Here is a 21648-nt window from a genome sequence, read left to right as displayed (position 1 = left end):
GCAATGGGACTGGGATTTCATCCAGGATATCCAAGTCAGAAAAAGGATGGCTTTGCCAGAGACTTATGGCCCAGTCCAGCATGCACGCATGTGATTTAAGTTTAAGCACATGGGGTACCTGTAGCCATGCAGGAAGGCTGCCTTGATTTGCTGTAATTACAGTGTGTTGGGGTAGACTTGATTAATCAAGTTTGCTGGGGTGTGCTAATTAGTGCACGTCCAGCAGCCTCCGTATCTCGTGTATCAGCATTCTTACACTTCAAAATGGTTAGTTAAAGCACCCCTGCTGTCATTTTGAGGTGTGGAGACACTGATATAATCAATACACTGAGGTTGCTTTAATTAGAGCAGCTCTCAGAGCGGCTTATCTGTAAAATCATGTTAGTGATATTTTCCCATCTTTTCTAAGGCTGTTGCATATATGAAACAAAATCAAACATTTTTGGGGGGAAATAGTACTGGTAAATACCTTTTTAAAAAGTGTGGTTTTAGTTGTCCTTAAGCTGTCTGCAATTGCAGAGTTTGCCAAGTAACTTGGTTGAGGGAAAAAAAGATTTTTATATCTAAATTTACAAAAGTATTGGTGACTGGGTCTCTTGTATTGAGAGCACTCAAGTCCAGTGTGCCTAGACTGGTGGGAGACCTTGGTTCTAATCTCTGCCTGACTCAGAGAGTGGATCTGAATGTAGACCTCCTACCTCTGTGAAGGGGCAGGAAGGAGAGGAAGGGTAATACCCTCCATCTCCATTATGAGGTAGGTCTTCTCCAGTGTCTCATGCTGGAGTTGTTCTACTTTGTATAAAGTATTTAAGTATTCAGTGACATAGAGAGTGAGGATGGCTTTCTAGCTTGGTGACCAGGGTATTCATGAAGGAGACAGAATTTTTGGATTCCAGTCACTGCTACAGTAAATGTTTAATTATTTACACAAAGTTGAACAGTGTAAATAGTAGGGCTGTGCAGAGCAGGTAATATTCAATTTGACAGCCATGTCAAATATTAAACCAGGTCCCATTTTGATTTGCCGTCTGCTCTGAGTCCGCTGGAGCAGGTCCACTTTGAGTCGAGGTCGAAGCTCAGTCGAATATTTGAGCTGCTTCGACTTCCCCATAGGCTATAATGGGGAAGGTCAAAGCAGGGTATAACTTCGGTATTTCTTGTCTGATCTTGATGAAACTTGCAGGAATGGTAGCTCCTGAGGAGCCCACAAAGTCTGCCAACTTTCAACAAGATAGGTGCAGGGGGTTCGGAGGAACAGGACCCCAAATTCTTGAGAGAGAACCTCCTGTGACTTCTGTGTGGAAAGCCACAGGGAGCTCAAAACTGCAGGCTTGCTAGCCCCTGAGGAGCCCTCAAGGCCTGCCAGCTTTCATGGTGATAGGTGCAGAGGTTTGGGGGAAAGTGCACCTTAGGTTGCTGACAGACAAAACTTGCAATCCAGACGGAGGGAGGAGGGCGGCATTCGCTGCGTCTGCATCTGGCGCTCGGGGACCCCGCCAGCGGGAGGTTCACCTTGAGGAACACCAGCTGCTCCCCCAAACCAGGATCCAAGCAGGCGCGGTGGGTTGTCACAACATCCACAGCCGTGCTGAACACCCTCTTGCTTGGCACACTGGTCGGTGGACAGGACAGGTATTCCCGGGCAATTGTGGCCAGATCTGGCTACATCAGGCTGCGGGTAGCCCAGTAGGCCAAGGGGTCGCAGTCCAGGGGCTCCACAGGCTGATGCCACAGTGTGAGGGCTGTCTGCCTGATCCTGGGGTCTGGTGGGGCTGGACCCCCTAATGTTTGCCATGGCCTTAGCCCATATTGGCAGCGCCTGTGGTGGAGGGGAAGGCTGGCTTGTGGATGGGGGGCTGGATTCCCCCTGTCCCACTTCCTGCCGCCTCCTCCATTCCACCTCCGTCACTTTCTTAATAAGTACCTCCCTCCAGTGACTCAGTGTCTCGCTGCCACATATGGTGCCCTTCACCCTTGGGTCACAGATGGTGGCCAGCATATGCACTGTGTTGGACCCCAAGGGTTCAAGTCTTTTCCTAAGGCCCTTCTTCAGTCACCTCACCAGTGCCTGCACATCTGGTGACAACGGCCTGCCCCAACCAGGAGCACTGGCCCCCAGGAAGCTCTCCATTTGGCTGCGGAGCTCCTTCACTATGGGGACCACCTGGCTGAGGAAGGCATCAGCGGCACTGAGGGTCTCAGTGGCCTCGAGGAAGGGCTTGAGGACCAGCTAGATCTGGGAGATGGCATCCCACTCAGCTTTGGTCGGGGGCCACTGATCCCAAGCTCCCCAAGCAAGGCCAGCTCATGGATGGCCTTCTGTTGCTCCCCCGGCCTCTGGAGCATCAGGTATGTGGAGTCCCACCGAGTCTCCACATCCTGGATGATTCTGCACTGCGGGACATTTAGCTCTGCTTGTTTGTCCCGCAGCATCTTGCCCCCCTTGATGCTCCGGTGGAAGTAGCCTGCCACCTTCCTGCATCTGGAAATGAGCCTGCTGGTGTTGCTGGCACCATCACCGGCAGCCCTGTCCCCCTCCAAGGCATCCCTCACAATCAGATGTAAATTGTGTGCCACACAGCGAATACCAGCAAAGTTGGCATCACGGACTGCCTTGACCATATTCATTGTCGGTGACCATGAAGCCACGGGTGAGCTCAGCCTGCCCACTGCCCAGCCATCCCTGCACCACGCGGTTCATGGCCCCCCTTATCTCTGCTGCTGTGTGGGACTCATCCATCACCTTGGTGTGAAGGACAGCCCACCAACAGCCTGACTGGCCACACCAGTGCCCTGTGAGGGAGAGGTACACGTGATCTCCACCCCGGCTGCTCCAGATGTCCGAAGCAAAGTGTACGGCCCCTGTGGACCTGCCTTGTGCAGCTCCTCCCTCAAGTGCTCCCTGCATGCTTCGTATAGGGAGGGCACCACCGTCCTGCTGAAGCTGGTGCATGCGGGCACCTGGTAGGATGGAGCCAGCAGTGCCAGGAGCTGCCTGAACCCTGGCCGCTCAGCAAAGGTGAAGGGCTGGCCATCCAGAGCGAGCATCTCCCCAGTGGTCTGGGTGACCTTGCTCGCATTTGCGACTGGTCCCTTTTGCCCCCAATGTTCCAGGGTGCCCTGCCTCTGCTGTGGGGACGGGGGCTGTGGAGCAAGCGGGGGCTGTTCCTGTGGCAAAAGGGTGGTACCTGCGGAGATGATTCAGCATCCCCGAGGTGGTCATGCACTTTGTTCCCTTGCCCCAGCTGATTTTGGCTCGGCAGTGCATGCAGATAGCACACGCAGGATCATCTGCCAGCTCATAATGATCTCAGACCATGCTAGTACCAAGTCTTTCCCTCTGGCATGCGGGTGCATCTCTGGATGCTGCTGAACTCTCCCCCTCTTCAGCAGTCAGAGGCACAGCAAGAGAAAGAGTGGACTCAGCTGAGCTGCTTGCCTTCACCTGTATAGAGGCACTTTCTGAAGTGTCTTCTGGGAAAGACCTCGTGGCTTGAAAGGAAAAAACCTGAGGGGTGTTGAGCACAAACTCAACTGATTTCCTGTGCTGGTTGCAGTTATGGTGGGAGAGGTTGTGGCTGCTGTGTCTGGACATGAGAGAGTCTCGGGCACAGGCAGTGGGTCTGGTGGCACTGCTGCTCCCCTCTCTTTACTGCTTGTAGCAGCCTCATCCCTTGTAGAGGGAGGAAAGAGGCTGCATCTGAGTTTGGTGGGGGAAGTAACTGCAACTCTCCCACCTGCAACACCCCTTGCTCCCCTTTGTGCAGGCTGGCCAGTGTGGCCACCTGCCTTTCCACCCGCTTCATAATGTGTTCTTTCGTATGTAAACTGGAACCTCGAAGTGTGCTGTACGCCGCGGATTAGATTTCTGGATGTTATGTAAAAGTGTGTGTGTGTGTAGATAATATATTGAGAAGCATTGGTGTGGTGGAAAGAATGAATGATGTATAAAAAGATATATATATATAAACTAAATTCCTATGTATAGAATAGATCCTAGGCTACTACTAACCCTATCCAATATAAGTGTAAACTAATATGAAAAGTAGTTATAAAATAAAAGCACCAAGTTCTCAGAAATCCCTGTTACTAGCATTGCAAGCAGGGACTCTGAAGATCAGGGCTTCCAGCCGTCATGGTCCGACGTAGAGGTGCTGGAGAACACCAGCAGCTCAGCAGCTGACCTCAAGGCAGAAAGCAGGGAGCTGAAAAACTGCTGCCTTTTATGCATTTTCTCTGGCCCTCCCACAGAGCACTGGGATTGGAAGGGACCTCAGAGAATGCTGGCCGGTCACTGGCCAGCCACACGTCAGTCATGAAAGCACTCCTTCCCCCTCTCCCCCTCCCTCCCCTTACTTTCCTTTTTTTCCCCACCCCCCACAGGGAATCCAGTATAGGGAGGTCGAATATTCGACCCACGCTGTTAATATTTGACTTCCAGTATTCGATTTGACAGCTATTCGACCAGTTGCTATTCGATTCAACTTTCACTTTTCAAGGTTGAACATGTCAAATATTTGTTGAATCAGATATTAAGTCGAAGCTTTGCGCAGCCCTAGTAAATAGGAAAAAAGAGAAATGGAGAGCCCCATTTCCACAGAATCCCCTATAGCTTGTTGTTTAGGGCACATTCCTGGGAGATGGGAGATCTGGTTTTGAATCTTTGTAGGCAAAAGATTTAATTGAATTTGGGTCTTCCACATCCTGGGTGGGTGCTCTCACTACCGAGCTGTTGGATAACAGAGACGCTTTCAGTGATAGTTTTATAAATCAAGCTCATTTGCCTAAATACGCAAGACACTTCAGTTTGGTTTGAATGGTATGTTCCATATTGAACATGATGGTGGCTTTGGGTGTTCTTGTCTGGCAAGGCCAAATGAAAAACACTAGTTGAAGCTGAACAATGTCTTGGTGGTTTTGTTTTTTGGCTGCTGAATCTAAAATCAATACTTCTGCAACTCTGGTTGTGAAGTCAAATTCATTAATATTTGTGTAGTAAATCTAGAACCAGAGAGAGAAGCTCTACTCTTGTCTTAAATAAGCAGTATCCTTAGACCTATTTTCTTTCACATGCATTGGAATGACAGCTGGCAAATGCTAGAATTATCCTTCCCACACCTGGAATGAATTTGACCCACTCATTAAAGGACAGAAACTGCTCTATCTTCTTGGATAGTTCTTTATTACAGGTTAAGAACTGCTAGTAGGAGAGAGACAAAGTTTATTTGTAATGATCAGGGCTTTTGGTGGATTTCTATACTATTGTGCATTTCTCTTTCCTATCCATAGAAGGCACTCTTAAACCACTGTCTACTGGTTCATAAAGTTGCTTCCTAGACCTAAACTCACAGGCCAGTAAGCCTGTTTAAGTTGTTAGTTTTAACAGAGTAAAGCAGTCAGTTGTATTACTCCAGTGCAGAGAGCAAAGTTGGTAATAAGTAAAACAGCAAATACCATTTTGAGTGATTTACATCTAAAGAAGGAAAAAGTTGACTGAGATGTACTATAATGGAAATCTGCTGAGCCAGATGCTCCCCAATGGCCCCAGAAATGGACTGGAAGTGCTTTAGGTCCACTTCCAGGTCTGCTGCCGAACGTGCTGGGGAGTCCCCTGTGCTCCTGTGGGACACTCCATGCATCCCAGCATCACAGCATTGATGAACTGCCTGCTATATAGAGGTACGTAGAAAAAACATTTAAAGCTGTGCCTATGTCTGAATCTCTGAATCTCTGAATCTTTCTGAATTTCTCCGAATTGACTCAGCGGGTTCCGATTCGATTCAGAGAGATTAAAGGGTCCTCTGATTCAATTCAGAGTCAGAGATTTGGCCATCAAATCAAGCTGAATCGCCACTGAATTGAATAAGGGATTGAAGCTTCACACAGCCATAGTACTTATGCTTCTGTAGCTCTTTCTTGCCACCCCTCTTCATTTTTTTCACCTCCTTCAAATTCCCCATTATGGCACCTTCCCTCCAGATGAGGGACAGACGCAATGAGTCACTTGTGGACTAAAGCAGGAGTGGCCAACTTACAGCAGATGTGCCACGTGTGGCATCTCTGTGTGTGGCATGCAACAGACCAGGGAGGGAACAGGCAGCACAGCAGCAGATAGGCCAGGAAGCAGAAAGCAGTTTAGCAAGTTGGGTATGGAAAGGGTATGAGAGTGGAGCTTGGAGACAGTGCAGAGCTAATTTGTGTCATGCCAGTGAAAAAGGTTAACCCTCACTGGGCTAGTTTATACAGCATGAGAATGATGATTCTGGAGCTGAGGATTCCCTTCCCAGCTTAATCACTATTATATTGTGAATAGTGGGTTCCATGAGCAAGTCACTTCACTATTCTCTACCTCTGGGGAATCCCCAGTTGCATTATCCACTTAGGGTATGTACAAGTGTTTAATTTAGATCACCCTAATCAAGGTTAGGGCAATCTAAACACCAAGGTATACAAGCACTGGAAGGATTTAAGTGGCCCTAAAAATGGCACACCTGATCTCAAGATAGTTCTTTTCAGAAAACTGCTTTAAAATAGCATGAGGTTAACCTGGCCTATCCCCTGAACCTGACCGGGCCAGTTTCTTCTCACCCCACCGTCAATGAGCCCCCTTCCCCAGACTGGATAGCCTCATCTGAACCCATCCGCCCCCACCTTGGACCTGCCAACCCCCTGCTGTGGACATGCCAGCACCTCCTCCCTCCCTCAACTTACCTCCAGCTGCCCATGTCTCCTCCTAGCAAAAGGCTAATGCTTGCATGCAGTGATCCCAAAGTGGGTTTGGTGGCTTAAACTAAGCTGCCACAACTTGCACCAGGTCCCACCAATACTTGTTTGCACCCTTGCACTATGAGCTGCTTTAGGCTGAAACTGTTTGCTGCTGTGAGTTTGTACAGCATCCAGTACAATGGAACTCTGTTGTCAGTTGAGGCCTTCAGGGACTGTCATCACATAAATAATAAAAATAGGTACTTTTGATGTAGTTTGGGATCTTTCTTCCCACCAAGAGATGGACACACTGCTTCAAAAGTGTTCTCAGCCCTTGCCATCCCAGGCTGTCTGTATGAATTGTGAACCTGATTTGATCCCCGAGCTCTGTTGCCATTAAACAATTCTAAACTTTTGAATGCACTGCAGAAAGTGAGACTTCACTTCACTGCTGTGGGCCATAGAGAAGTGATTTTAAAATGCAAAAGCTTGAAGAGACAATTTTTTCTCTCTGCCCCCAGGCTGAGCACCAGAGCTGGAAGCTCACAGCTTCTGGTTTCCATGAAGACTGGTAAGGAGGACAAGATGATTTTAGTGCCTAATCCACTTGAAGGAAAAAGACGAATGTCTTCGTGACTTGGCAAGGAGAAATGCTATAAAGAGCAATGCAATTTGGCCCAATATTGAATTATATCATTGATCACCATGAAGAGTTGGCTGATCAGTAATGGAAAACTAGTTAAATGTCATTTTGCCTTTCCAAAGCATATAATTATGTTTTTCATCAGAAGGATTAGGCAAGTTCAGCCTACATTGGTATTTCTCAGTAATTAAGGGGCATGCTTAAGTATGTTGGTCTTTTGAGCTCCTTCTCATTTTTATGATAAGAAAGAACATGGTGAGCAGAAACACAAGTAAATTAACATTTGGCACATATCAGGTGCATATATGGCTTTGGATTATTCAATCCTTGTGTATGGATCGGAAGCCTGTGAAAAGAATGAGGCAAATACAGATAATTAACAGCTGGACAAAAGAGAATCGGAGGGAAGCTGTCTATAGAATGAATGATGAGCTAAATGATGAGGAGAACAGTATGGGATGACAAAGCAGGTGCAATCTACCACAGAAGCCCAGTGTTACAATTATGCCAATGAGAAGTGCCACAAAGCAGCTCCTGTGCCTCCTTTATAATGAGATTTGGACTAAATTAAAATAAGCTCAACCCCTTAGATACTGCTGAAGCAAGACTGTTTTACTGTTAAAGTGTGAATGTTGCTATGCTTTTTAAAATGTAGAAACAACAAACCATGTTCAGTCTTTTGCAACCAAGATCTATCCTGCATTACAGCAACGTTGTCAAGCAATAAGTTGTTTAATTTTGGGGTCTCTTATTCAGGATCTGGTAGTCTGAACCCAAGCATAATGGCTGCATATTTTTTTAATGGCAGTAATTAGGTTATTAGAAACCCCTCCTCCTACCTCTCCCCTCCAAAAGTCAATAGTCCTGTCATAAGCTGTCATATAATGAAGCTGCAGTTATACTGAGCTTTGGTTTGGTCGGCAATGGCAGATGGATTCTTAAAAGGTATTCAAAGGAAGTGCAAGAAATGAAGTGACTTCTTTGGTATTCCTCGAAGAATGGAGAGTGAGAAAGTGCAGCACATGTAGAATGCTTTGGTCTTAGATACTATCACACCTTGCAGGTATAAGATTTGCCAGTTGCTTGCTTCAAAAATTCAGAATATGAGATTTTTTTTTTTCACTCCATTAATAGTCAAAAGACATTGAAGCACGCTGGGGAAAGTGGAAGATTTTCAAAGGCACAACTGACGCTTAAATGACTAACTTCCTTTGAAAGTCAATGGATGTTGAGTGTCAGTGCCATATCTGCCTTTGGAAATCTCTCTTAGATACCATAAAATTAGCAAATTATCCCACATAAGAATGATCAATAGCCATCCCACGGTTTTATTTGTTATTTTTTTCTTTATTATATGCCATTTTACAACCTGATGACTAGCTTTAACAAAAGGCACATTGATGGGCCCTGAAAGGTTAAGAGTACAATTCAGTTCACCAGTGCAGGGTAAGTTGCGACTGTTATTGGTGGTGGTTTTTGCAAGCAGTTTGGATCCTGGGTATAAACTGATGGGGATTGTAAAGTATGCATGATGATTAATTACTGCTGAGGTGGCCAATTTCTGTGACTGTGGCAGCTCTCTAAGTATACAAGATGCAAAATGCTTTGGTTTCATGAACAATTCTCTTACTTTGTGTTTGTTACTGTAAGAGGTATGTTCTTCAAGTGCTGTACTCTAATTTCTATGGATTTTGAAAAGCACAAGGGTTTATTGTTCCTCAGAGGTTCCAGATCAATTAATCTTCAGCTTGGCTGGCTTGGAGGAAAAAAAAAAAAGTTGAGGGGACTTAACCTGATTTTGTTTTGGGATTTGTTTTACTGACTGCATTTCAGCAACTGGCTCTACTTTCAGTGGCTGATCTACCTCCATCCTTATGAGGTATGTTCACATGATGTTGACTTGTTTTTCTTTTTGCATGCAGTTGTGGTAAATGTGTAAAAAATATACTGTATTAATGACCTCCAACCCCACTTTACTCTTCCCTAACTAGACTAAGAAAGAGAAATTTGTGCACTTCTAAGGAGCACAAAAGAAATGCAAGGAGGCAGAAATAAATTACTACAATACAGGCCTCCCTCACTTTATGCGGGTTCTGTATGTGCGGATTCACTCTTATGGGATGACTCTTTTTATGCCAAAAATTGGTTACATGCGAGGTAAATTCACTCTTACGTGATTGGTGTAGTGGAAACCCGCAGTCAGCTGCTTTGTGTGGTGCATCATGGGGGTTGATGCACACCAAAATATAATCTCCCGTGTGGATCCGTGCTCCTCGCTCATTGTCTGTGACATGTGTTTCTGTAGTTGCCATCCCCATTATGGTAACATTCACCACTGCTCAGTGCTTGTGTGTACTGTCTGCTGTTGGTGAGTACCAAAATTGTCTTGTAAAAGTGGTAGAAATGGGTTTGGGGGTCAGCACAGTTGAGGTCTTGAAACGTATCCCTATTTGTTACATTATAAAGTGGGTTCCCTTTACATGAATTCGAGTTGTATGCTGTTTTTCAAGAACACATGTACATCATAAAGTGAGGGAAACCTGTATTGTCGTGTCCCCCCTGTATCAGGAGTCTTGCTTTTGGAGCCTCTCTGGACATGGGGCTCCGCCCTCCCGCAATGGGCCAACCGCCTGCTTATTCTTGCCTGCCATGCCTTGATCTTACTTGTGATTGATAGATGATCTGAATCAGCAGGAGGCTGCCCGTTTATATATGCCCCGATGACAGGGGGCGCTGTCTGCTCGACTCAACTCGGCTCCACTGCAGAGCTCCTGCTTCTCCGGCTGCCAGAAGGGAACTGCCCTCCTGGCCTTCTGCCTGGGCTTAAGAAGGGCTAAGCTCCGCCCCTTCCTGGCTCTAGGTTTTCCCTGGTTGCTAGGGCAACCAGCACCTGCGCAGTCCTGGTGACTGACAGTTGCGCTTCTCCCTTCCCACCACTAGGGGTCTCTCCCGAGCCCTTCCTGCTCTCAGTCGCAGGGGACCTGAGAGCTCTGCGACACCCCACCTTAAAAAATAAAAAGAAACAAGAATTTTGAACCTAATTCTCATTTTGAAAGCTTTGGGACAATTTGACAGCTTTTGACATTTTGGCCCCTTTAGACTGCTTTGGTAGTAAAAAGGGTCCTTCCCCAAGTAATAAACTTGCTTTATTGAATTTTTTGGCAAAACACTCATTGACTGCACAGGGTTTGGATTTTCACCTGTCTGCCACTGTTTTATACCTACGTTAAGGCCTTTTTGGATAGACAGTTTTGCACAATCATATTAGTGCAAACAGGAATCAGGCCATGGGATATACAAGATAGGGGAAGGAAGGGACACAATGCAGAGCTTGTGTCTGTGAAGTGCTGAATCTCCCATTGCAGTAAACATGGGTTGAGGAGTTTAGCTGTTACAATATCCATGCTATGATGCCTGGCCATAGAATAAACATGCTGCTGTGGGGGATGGACCAAACAAAAGACACTCACTGGGAAACTGTGACGTATTGTGGATAGGACAGTGGGGTGAATTGTGCTGTCAGCATCATGCTTGCAACTCTGTCTGAGAGCAGCCACTGGCCCCTTTCTTATAATTCTGTGCCTGGCAAGAATGATGTTCATTATAAGGCTTCATACCTTTTGGATTTAACTGACAGCAGTGTTTCTAAAATCTGCAGATTTTGAACTGGATAAAACTATGGGCATGAACCAGCTATGTATTTATGGAGGGACCAGCTGGGAAGACTTGGACTTTTCAGAAATGTGAAATAGTAGTGCTCGCTGCAAAACCAGTACAAGGGATGGATATTAGGCTCCAGTGAGGCTGCTCAGGTTAATGCCGCCAAAACATCCTGATTGCTGCGGGAAGTTGTACTTGGTAATGCTGCAGAAATGGCACTCTTCATTGACCTATAAACAGGATGAGGGAGCAGCAGCAGCAGAATGAAGAGACAGCTGCTGGCGCTGGCTTGATAGGCAGACACATAAACAAAACTGGGGAGGAAGATCTGTTAACTTTTGAAAGAGAAACCCCAAAGTCTAAGAGGAAAATGATGGACTTAGATGGCTATAAATAGTGACAGAAGTATAATGTCATTTGCGGTGTTCAAAAATGCTGTTGAGATTGTAACCTAAGAACATGCTGCGTATATTTAATATTTGCATTCAATGTGCACTTTCATTATTCACTTTAGATTTTTTTCTATATATGGAGAGGCTTCTGACCATAGATTCAATAACAATGATTCACCTTGGCTAAGTACAAACAGTCAAAAAGCTCAATGCTGAATCAATTCAGTCATCACAGGTTAGTCTCTAAGCTGTGTAGATTGAACCAATAAGCAAGTGAAGAGACATTCACTTTTGAATTTCATAGATTTCATAGACATTAGGGCTGGAAGACATTAGGGCCTCACAGGATCATCAGGTCGAGCCCCCTGCCTGAGGGGCAGGAAGTCAGCTGGGGTCAAAGGATCCCAGCAAGATAGGCATCCAAATGTTTCTTGAAAGTGTCCAGAGTTGGTGTTTGCACCACCACTGGGGGAAGTCTATTCCAGGCCCTGGGAACATGGACACTAAAGAAGTTTTTTCCTTTATCCAGCCTCAAACAGTCTTCCAGGTTGGCCATTGGACCTTGTCTTCCCTTGGGGTGCCCTGGTGAATTCTCCCAGTTCCTGATGCACACCTATGCTTCTCCAGGCTGAAGAGTCCCATGGCTCTCGTAAAGCCTGCTCTCTTGCCCTCTGATCAGGCTCATGGCTCTCCTCTGGACTCTTTCAAGCTTATCCACACCCTTTCTGAATTGCGGAGCTCACAATTGAATGCAGTACACCAGCTGCAGCCTCACCAAGGCTGAATACAGTGGGAGGATGACTTCCTGGGTCTTGCTTGAGGTGTATTGGTAGATGCAAGCCAGAGTTTTGTTTGCTTTGATGGCTTTGGTATTGCATTGGTGGCTCACGTTCATCTTGTGGTCAATCAATCAGTCTTGGTGCTAGTGAATGTAGCACTCCTGAACCTATGTATATGATGTGGGTTTTTTCTCCCGAGGTGGAGCATTCTGCATTTGTCCATGTTGAATACCATCAGGTTTTCATCCTCCTACCTTGTGAACCTGTTGAGGTCAGCCTGGATCACCAGGCTATCTTCAAGGGTGACCACACTTCCCCATAGTTTGGTGTTGTCAGTGAACTTAGCCAGTCCACTTCTGACACCCGAGTCCAGATAATGTATAAATACGTTAAAGAGTACAGGTCCAAGAATGGAGGCCTGGGGGATACCACTGGTCACTATGAGCCATGTTGATTCAGTTCCATTAACTACCACTCTCTGGGTGTGTCCACACATGCAAGTACATGCACTTGCAGCAGTTCAAATAGAAGTGGTGCAAATTTGAGCCAGGGCTTTTTGCCTCAGTGCATGTGCTCAGACATGCACTTTGTTGTGGAGCAAATTGTGCCATCTGGAGCAAAATAACCCTGCCTGGCTCCTCCTGGAGTTGCAGCCAGGGGGAGCTAGAGCCTGGGGCCAGCACCTGTGCTGTCCCCAGCAGTATAAAAAGCTGCCCTGTCCTGGTCTCATCCATGCAAAACCTGCCTTGGTGAGCCGCTCAGGCTACTCACCCTCAGGAGCTTCTGGGGCCCAGCCAATTGATACCTGGGGACACTACCCTTTGTGTCAACTGGACTACTGCATCAGCATCCCAAATCCATTTTTAAAAATACCCCAAAATACATGTTCTTCCACAGTTAAAACAAAAAACCACTCTATACACACATGCACACCGTTCCCCACCCCCAAAGAAAGAGAGACAGAGAGAGAGACAATGATAAGTTGGGTAATGCTTTATTGGTATACTTACAATGTTAAAGCAATTTGGAAGTCTATCAGTGTCTCTATTACCATGATAAAATAAATTTTAAATACCTATATGTGTTGTGTGGTTTTGATTTTCTTCACACATGATGGGTGTATGATGCGGGGATGTGGTGTTTGCAGAAAGGGGGTGAGAAGGAGTGTGGGGGAAAGTGGGTGGGTGTTTGTGGAGGGCTGTGGGTTGGTCTGTGGGTGCCAAGGATGGGCGTATGTTCACCCTTCCCCTTGGTAATCCTGCATCTTATCAGGCAGGGTGGTCCTGTTGGTGAAAGATGGATGCAAATTAATCATTAAGGAGATTGCCTTTTTCCTGGCTGTTGGTTATCAGCTGCCTCATTTGGTTTAGCAGGGGCCCAGTGTTACCCCTAGTTTTTTTTTTCAAACTTCCCTGATATCTGAAGAAGGACTTTTTATTGTCCTTGATTTATGTAGTGAGTTGGAGTTTGGTTACAGCCTTGGTTTTCCTAGTTTGCTCCCTACAGGTGCGGACCTGTGCTGAATATTCCTCCTTAGTGGTGTTTCCTGTCTTCCGTCCTTTATAAGCTTCTTTTTATTTGACACAGGAGGTTCATGAGTTCCCTATTGAGCCAAGGGGGTTGTCAAGCCCTTTTACAACCTTTCCTATCAGATGGAATGGACTTCCCTTGTGCTTCAAGGATCACTTCCTTAAGGAGTGACCACTTATTGCGGACTCCTCTTCCTGTCAGATCATGGGCTCTCAGGGCCTCAACAACTAGTATCCTGAGTTTGTAAAAGTCAGCTTTCTGAAAGTCAAGGACTTCTGCATTGATGACGGACTTGGCAGCTTTGCGATGGATAGTGAAAGTGATCAACTTGTGGTCACTGTCTCCCAGCTTCCCTTCAATTCTTAGGTTGCTGAATAGATCACTCCCTTTGGCCAGTACCAGGTCCAGCAGCACCTTACCTTTTGTCATCCTGTCAACTTCTTGAGACAGGTAGAACTCATCCATGCATGAGAGGAAGCTTTGTGACTGATCAGATTTGGCTGAGTGCTCTTCCTATGAGATGTCAGGGTAGTTGAAATCTCCCATGACAACCATGCACCGAGAGCATGCAACCTCATCCAGTCCCTAGTGAATTCATGGTCAAGCTCTTGCTTCTGATTTGGAGGTCTGTAGCACACTCCTACCTTTATATCTCCTTCACCATGTTCCCCTCATATTTTAACCCAGAGTCTCAAGACACCCTCTTTGGGTGCCAATCTCTGCTTGTAGAGCAGTGTACTGCTCCTTCTCATAGAGAGCTTCAAACCTACCCTTTCTTTCAACACTGTCTCTCCTGTACAAAGTATAGCCATCTATACCTGTGGTCCAGTCATAGGTGGAATCCCACAAGGTCTCCATTATTGCTTTGAGATCATAATCATTTCTGAATGCAACCACATGCCTGCAATGGCCCAGCCCAGAGGCCAGGGGGTGGGATGGGGGGTGCTAGAGCATGCCTCCCTGGTTAGCTGGAGCAGACAGCTTGGATCAATGCTAGTCTGTCCACTTGGCTATAGGAGCTTGCAGGGGAGGTACAAAGAATCCTGGGATGCTGGGGGACTGTGAGTTAACTTGAATGTTGAGGTGATCTGGGACAGAAGTTCAATAAACTGGCTTAATTTAAATCAGTTAAGTCTGATATGACATGCATCCAAGTTTATTTTAAACCAATTTTAGCCATTTTGAAAGTAGTTTATGTGCACTGAAATTCTGTTGTGTTACAGATTTGAACTGGTTTCCAGTCACTTTTACCAGTTTATGTGCAACTTCTGTTCCTAGCCCTTGAAATAAAAGAATTGACATTTTTAGGGGACAAGCCACAGTACAAAAGCTACTTTAAGAAAGACCAAAATAAGGGCTAGACTATCAGAGGATATTTTAGATTGCCACAGTAATTAGTACAAAATCAAGTTTTTATTAGATTCATATATTAGATGTTATGGCTGTGAGAAGCTTCAGTCCCTAATCCGATTCAGTGAAGATTTGGCTTGATTCGGTGGCCAAATCTCTGAATCTGAATCAAATAAGAGGACCCTTGAATCTCTCCCAGAACCCCCCAAATCAATTTGGAGAGATTCAGAAAGATTCAGTGATTCGGACATAGACACAGCTTTCAGTGTTTTTTCTACATACCTCTAGGTAGCATGGGGCTTATTAATGCTGCAATGCTGGGGTACATGGAGCATCCCACAGAAGTGTGGGGGGCTCCCAGTGTGCTTGGCAGCAGACCCAGAAGTGCATCAGAAGCACTTCTGGTTCACTTCCAGGTTTGCCGTGGAGTGCTCTGGGGGGCCTCCCTATGCCCCCCGTGGCTCAGTGACTGGTTCCTCTTGGATCTGAGGAGGCATTTGGGATCCCCCCATGACCGATCACCAAGCCAGGGGAGCACAGGGGCCCCCCCAGTGCACTCCCCAGTGGAACTGGAACTGGACAAAGAGTACTTCTGGTCCACTTCCAGGTTCACTGCTGAGAATGCGGGGTGGGGTAGGGGTGGGGAACCCACACTCCTGTGGGATGGTCCATCCACCCCAGCATCGCAATGTTCTTAAGTTGTGCTGGTACTTCAAGGTATGTAGAAAAAACTTTTAAAGCTGTGTCTGTGTCTGAATTGCTGATTCTCCAAATCAGCATCAAATGTTCAGATTCAGCCTAACTGAATCAGGGATAGTGATCTGAATCAACAAATTGAATAACTGTCCCTGATTCAGGCAAATTAGAATCCGAATCTGAATCAAATAGGGCCCACTTCACACACCCCTATTTTTGTTCCACACAAAAAGCTATTAAAAATCCCTTAAATTTTTGCCAGTCAGACCTTCATCTGATGCCCACTAGAGGCAATGGAATCAAGTCCGATTGACTTTAATTACTATTAGCTTGTACCATAACTGAGAAGAAGTGTTTCTCACAATATATTCTACAAGTAGGATTGTCTCAACTAGGGATATCTATATGGAATTGATCTTCTGGTATGTACAGATAAAGGCTTCCCAGTCTTATTTTTGTTTGAATGATCAAATCATAACAGTCAATTTATTGAATTTTTGGCTATTTTTTGCGACAGTTTTACACTTCTGAATGAGGGGTAAACTGCTGGAGTTGGGATGGAATTAAATGTTTACTTACAAGTGGGATTTTCTGCCAAAAGTCAGGGTGACATAAAATAATCATCAGATATGCAGCAGCTTTGCCAATTTACATCATTTGAGGATCTGAACCATTGTCTTTTGATTAGAATAATTTATATTGTGTTCAAAAGATACTGTGAGAATAACAGTGCATGTTTTATCTGATTTCAGCTTTCTGAATATTTTGGGCAGCCTTTCCTTTCCTCATTGTTCTTATTTTCCATTTTTTATGTTTAATAGCCAAAACCCAATTCAAATGAATAGAGAACTTACAGTGCTCATTTCAAAATGACTTAGCAATATTGTTAAAAAAAAATCCAAAAACCCCCCCATGCGACTGGTATTATTTATATTCAAGTTGGTAGCTGCTACTGTAACAAATCTTATCATTCTCTAAGAAACAGAATACTTGTTTCAAGGAACAAAGGAAACTAAATACAAATCAGCTGTGTTGCAATAACACGCTGCGTCAGACTTCTCTTCACAGAGTCAAGGAGGGGTAAAACTCTGTGCTTTGAACTTACCTGGCCTGGTATGTATTGCATAATAAATTTCCATTCCTGCCAGAATGGCATCCTTATATGTTGTGCTAGTTGTCAAACTAATTCCTTTCACAGCAGGGCCTGCTGTACTTTTGTACACTGTTGCCGCTTCCAAAACACAACATCTCAACTGAGGCTTAGAGCAAAGATGTTAGAAAGTGTAACTGCCTGGACTTTGGTCAAAGTTTTATGGCTGCAGGAACTATCTAGGAATGGGTAAAGCTTTTAATTTTAAAATCCCATGACAGTAATTAGAACAATAAGAAATAGGGAGTACATTTTAGTTCCTTTCTTACCTATATATGAAAATAAGACTTGGGGAACCAGTCTGATTCTGTATTTGGCAGAAGCCATCAGAGTAGAAGCCAAATAGAGTACAGACACTGCCAAACACAAATTACAGAAACACTTAAAAAAAAATCCTGTTTCCTTCTTTTTAAGCAACAGTTTTTGTGGGAGGGAAGACCAAGGTTCCCATCTTTTTGTCTAGAGATACTAGGTTTGGCAAGGATATGTCACACAAAAGTGTGTCTTACAACAAAATATGTTGATGGGCGATTGGGGGCCATTCAAGTGCAATTCCAACCCCAACTTTAACTCCCAGATCCATGTGCTCACCTCTAGAGTACCTATTCTCCCAGTTACTAATGTGCTGCCCTGGCCCTTATTGGTTTCGCTTCTCTTCCTTGCATACTGTCTAGCTAACAAGTCCCAGGAACTTCAAAAGGAAGCTTTAGCAGTAAATTTCATCATTATAAAGGGGGAACTGTTTTGAAACCTTTTTGAATGTACACAGATATGACAGTAACTGATGCAAAAAGGGACTTTCCAGTGAGAAGAGGAACCGTGGAAGTGCTTTTCATTATGAAATAGGCATTAGGCAGAAAACACTTTCTCCTTCAACCATTAGAATATTCATTGAAGTGGAACTGCAGGGAGGAGAACAGAAACTTAGCCCATATGCGAGGGCAATGGCCTGTGTATGTTCCTAGTAGGGAGAGGCCAAAAGATGAATACGTAAATCAGGCAGCAATAACCCAAGTGTCACAGCAGTCTTTCTATTAGTTCATGGTTTTTGAGAGAGCCAGAAATAGACCACAGAAAAGTTCCTGCTAATAGTAAATGCTGTGGTAAAAAATACATGGGAATTGGTAAGATGTTTAAAAATTGTATACAAATTCACTGATGTGTAAGAAGAAGAACTGGTTTGAATACAAGAGAAAACTTAGAAATTTACTTACAGGAAATATAGAAAGAATCTGAGGACATGTAATACCAGATTCTGAGGGCATTTAGACCAGTGATTTACTTTACTGAAGTCAGCTGTGTTTTAATGATGATAACTTACATGGAGATTTTCAAAGGCAAGTAGGTATCCTCGTGCTATCATTAAGCCCTTTTTAGTGGATGGTAGAAAACTGCTGTTCGTACATTTGAAAATTTCTCTGTAATTGAATATTGGTCAGATTTAAAAAAACCCCCCTCATATCTGAGCAGCAGCCATTGAAACTAAGGGGAGCTTTTGGATGCTGAACACTTTTAAAAGTTGGCTATATGTCTCTTTAAAAAACCCCAAACAAAATACAAAAAATATGGACATAGCCTGGCCCTGTGCTCTTCATTTGTAGAGCTGTTATTGACTGTTGTCATTAAAACCTGATCTGTTGCTTTTATATAAAAGATAAGCAAGAGCTTCATAATGTATACGTGAATTGCAATATTTATACAAATTTAGCATTTCTGTTAATTTCCTTTTGGCCACTATATTTGCCTTTTTCTTCCCTAGAAAATGAAAAGTACAGACCAATGGACAGGAGTAAAGGGAAAGCACTGACATTATGTTAAAGTTTCTCCCTCTTTCTCAGTTGGGTGGGAGGGGCGGGGTCTGCACATGGTTGCTACATTTTATTCTGTTTGAGGGATGTGTACCTCAGTGCTGTAAGCGGAAAGAAAATTAAGGCTGGTGCTGCAGGCATTCCATCCACGGTTCCCTGTTCACCTGTTGTCATGCACCCTACATTTGAATTCATTAGCTTTACCCACTGGTTCCCATGCTAAATTTTCTTAGAGAGAGATTTAGCATAACACACACACAGCTTTTTGTACTTATTTTCCGTTCTCCCTTCTAAGTAGACATTTTCCTAAGTTACTAAATTCGGATTTGCTTCAACATCAGAACTTTTTCAAATTTTGTGTCCTGTAATAAGGAACTCAACCTACAGGCAGGTTATATATTGAAATTGGACCTTAACTTATGTCCCAGGGATGTTTTGGGACTTGCTTCTGTGAACTTGGTTTAAATCCTTCTGTACTCTGAATGAGACAAGCCAAAATGGAAAGCCTAATTAGTATATCTGTGGAAATTGTAAGTCTGCCTGAAGATTAGTTTGAGTCCTGAAAAATTACTCTATTTCTGTTAGATGACCTCTGAAATGGGATACTGAGATTCTACATTTTGGATATAGGCATGTAGCATGTGGTTGCCTAAATATTTGTGTAGATTTATCCCTCAGAGAAATTGAAAACTCAGGCATGTCATCCTTTTGTGATCTAATTAGAGTAAATCTCCTACATTAAATCATTTAATTCTGGGAGAAAAAAATTAAGAAAAAGGGGAAACACAGTGCCTATATTTAAGAAAGGGAAAACAGAGATCCGGGGAACTACAGACCAGTCATCCTTACCAGTCCCTGGAAAAATCATGGAGCAGATCCTCAAGGGATCCATTTCTAAGCACTTGGAGGAGAAAAAGGTGATTAGGAACAGTCAGCATGGATTCACCAAGGGCAAGACATGTCTAACCAACCTGATAGTCTTCTATGACGAGGAGGATGTGGGAAGACCAGTGGATGTGGTGTGCCTTGATTTTAGCAAGGCTTTTGATACGGTTTCCCACAACATTCTCACAGGCAAGCTAAGGAAGTATGGGCTAGATGAATGGACTCTACGGTGGATAGAAAACTGGCTGGAGCATTGGGCTCAGAGCGTGGTAAACAATGCCTCGATGTCTAATCAGCAGCCGGGATCAAGTGGAGTGCCCCAGGGGTTGGTTCTGGGGCTGGTTTTGTTCAATGTCTTCATCAACTACCTGGAAGATGGCATAAAGGGCACCCTCAGCAAGTCTGCAGATGACACCAAGCTGGGGGGAGTAGTAGATACACTGGAGAGTAGGGTTAGGATTCAGAGTGACCTGGACAAACTGGAGGATGGGTCCAAAAGAAATCTCATGAGTTTCAACAAGGACAAGTGCAAAGTCCTGCACTTACAATGGATTAATCCCATGCACTGGTACAGGCTTGGGACTGACTGGCTGGGTAGCAGCTCTGCAGAAAAGGATGTGGGGATCACAGTGGACAATTAACTGAATATGAGCCAGCAGTGTGTCCTTGTTGCCAAGAAGGATAATGCTATACTAGGCTGCATTAGTAAGAGCATTGCCAGCAGGTCCAGGGAAGTGATTATTCCCCTCTATTCAACACTGGTGAGGCCACATCTGGAGTACTGTGTTCAGTTCTGGGCACTCCACTACAGAAAGGTTGTGGATAAATTGGAGAGAGTCCAGTGGAGGGCAACAAAAATGATGAGGTGGCTGGGACACGTGACTTATGAGGAGAGGCTGAGGGAACTGGGCTTATTTAGTCTAGAGAAGAGGAGACTGAGAGGGGACTTAATAGCAGCCTTCAACTACCAGAAGAGGGGTTTCGGAAGAGGATGCAGCTACACCATTCTCAGTGGTGGCAGATGACAGAACAAGGAGCAACGGTCTCAAGTTGCAGTAAGGGAAGTTTAGGTTAAATATTAGGGAGAAAATTCTTACTAGCAGGGTAGTAAAACACTGGGACAGGTTACTCAGAGAAGTGGTGGAAGCTCCATCATTGGAGGTTTTTAGGATTTGGCTAGACAAAGCTTTGGCTGGGATCATCAAGTTGGGATGGTCCTGCTTTGAGCAGGGGGTTTGCCTAGATGACCTCCTGAGGTCCTTTCCAGCCCTAATTTTCTATGATTCTATGAAAGAAAGGCAAACATATAAAGGGAAAAAACCAAAGGAAAGTATAGCAGGAACAATTAGACAAACTGCCTCTTTAATTGATCATTTATGCTCAGACCTCAAAGGTTTTTAGTTTTTTCTTCTTAAATCCCTTGTCTTCTGTTCATCCTTCATCCTGATCCACTCTTGTCTATTCACCTAGGAAACAACTATCACATGCTGAGAAGGCATGGAAGTTGAGTTAATTTTTTCAGTTCCACAGATGTCCATCCTTTTTCTTCTGTAGCAGTGCCTGGCAATTTTGATTTTACAGTTCTTCAGCTTTGGTAAGGTTGGCTGAAAAAAACTTCAGTTTATGGCCAAGGAAGACAGACACTTGGTCAAATGTTTAAAGCTTGTGGCTATCTGAGACTGTTCTTTGTCAAATGAAAAATTATTAACCTAACGAAAAATAAAGGGAAGAATAGGACATAGATAACCGAGGAAAAAAGTTTAAGGAAATCACTAACCAAAGACAGGCTGATTGTGTCCTGTAAAAATTTAGAACAGACTTAATATCACATATGTTGCATATTAACAAATTGTATTTGAAATATATATATTTATTTACTGTTTGTACGTACCAAAATATATGATGCTTATGCTAAAATTGGATCATTAATCTTGCAATCTTGTTGCATCTCATTTTGTAAGAGATCAGAATTTCTTCAGATGTCTCTTTTTCTTTGTGAGATGAAAACTTAATATGGCTGGCCAATCTCCCCTCCCCACCCACCTTTTAC

This window comes from Crocodylus siamensis, chromosome 1 (genome assembly GCF_052110815.1).
Source record: "Crocodylus siamensis isolate JL-2025a chromosome 1, ASM5211081v1, whole genome shotgun sequence".
Lineage (NCBI taxonomy): Eukaryota > Metazoa > Chordata > Crocodylia > Crocodylidae > Crocodylus > Crocodylus siamensis.
Note: the sequence above shows the minus strand (reverse complement) of the source record.